Genomic DNA, 1493 nt, shown 5'->3' with positions numbered 1-1493 from the left:
TGAACCAAGGACCTTCACGTCGCGCACAGCCACTCCTCCACTGCGCCACACCGTCCCTTATAAATAAACAGACTACTATCCAATAAAAACAATAAGCAATCCTGTATAAAAATACAAAACAATATACAAAATACTGTACAATATACAGACATGGACGGACCCCCTTTCCAGGCCCCAGGCGGAGACTGATTTTTTTTCTCTCACCTCCCTGGCATCGGAAGTTGGCAGACCCGTCAGCCATCCTGTTCTGTCTTCCCATATGGTTTGTCTGCTCTTGAATGGGATTGTGTTGAAAATCTTAATTTCCCCCTCGGGGACTATTAAAGTATTTCTGATTCTGATACTGATTTAAGGTTAGGGTTAGTCATGTAAGCAGCACTCCCGCCACCCAGCAGGGGGCAACAGCGAGGCATATTTGCCACAGTGAAGCAGCAGTGGGGTGAGTAGAAGAAGACTACCCATTCAAACTACAAAAATGGCACTAGTGACCCTGGAAAAAAAAACGAAATAACTTGCGAAATTCTGACTTTTAACAGTCACTGGACAACAATGTATGAATGTTCTGCCCCGAGAAAGTGCTCAAGTCATTGTTTCCTGTCGGACTTTTAAAATGACGGTCGGTGTTCTTGACAAGCTGCAACAACGATAGAAATCCACAGATGTGAGTAGATGTTGCATATTTAGTCTGTTTTGTATTGAAATTGCTGACTTGTTTTGTATTTGTGGTTGTGTTGTTTTTTTTTGTCTCAGTAACTCCAGGCTGACCATATTCTGAAATCCCAAAAAGAGGACACATATAGGTACAAATTTGCCAAAAATACTTGAACTTGCTTTATGAATAATATATTTATTTAATTAAAAAAAATTTTCTCCTCTGTTGACAGCAATGTTGGTGCTAGGAATTTTCAAAATGGGGTTCCAGGGACCCCATCAAGTCATAAAAATGGGGTCCCACAGTAAATTTTTGGGGTCCACTTTTTTGCAAGTGTTTTGAAAACAAATCATAACGGTCTGCATTGTCCTGTTATCTCACATTCTATATTGTGTTTTGGAGAAAAAGGTTGTCATAAACGTTACTTAATTCATTAAAAGAAATAATATAAAAAGAAGACACATTTGTATGCATATGTAAATGTATTCTGTGATAAACATTCATTCACTTTCTTCTTTCCTTCATGGATCTAAACTTTACCGCTGCTGGTATTTTTTCTATGTTTTTATTTTTTATAAGTTGCAGGTGTTTTTATTTCAGTATTAAAGTGTAAAAAGTGTTTTGCTTCGGTCATGAAATGATGATAATAGTGTGCCAGGGCCAAACTTGCCAATCTTGAGACCTCTGATTTCAGGAGATGGGGGCGTAGTCGGGGGCGGGGCGTGGTTAAAAGGGGAGGAGTACATTTAGAGCTACAAAAGTGCAGATTGGATTTTAACCTATTTAAAACATGACATCAAAAATATATATTTATTGTGAGAAATCATTAAGATGATCAGTG

General features: G+C 38.4%; 1 long non-coding RNA gene across 1 annotated transcript; it reads left to right on the top strand.

Moving 5' to 3' along the window:
- The first annotated feature begins 495 nt into the window (after positions 1 to 495).
- Positions 496 to 1254, top strand: LOC133550589 (uncharacterized). Its single transcript, XR_009806327.1, has 3 exons — positions 496 to 661; positions 751 to 800; positions 885 to 1254. It is a non-coding gene; the product is annotated as an uncharacterized LOC133550589 (long non-coding RNA).
- Positions 1255 to 1493: the final 239 nt, after the last annotated feature.

This window comes from Nerophis ophidion, linkage group LG04 (assembly GCF_033978795.1).
Source record: "Nerophis ophidion isolate RoL-2023_Sa linkage group LG04, RoL_Noph_v1.0, whole genome shotgun sequence".
Lineage (NCBI taxonomy): Eukaryota > Metazoa > Chordata > Actinopteri > Syngnathiformes > Syngnathidae > Nerophis > Nerophis ophidion.
Note: the sequence above shows the minus strand (reverse complement) of the source record. Positions and strands in the feature narration are given on the sequence as shown.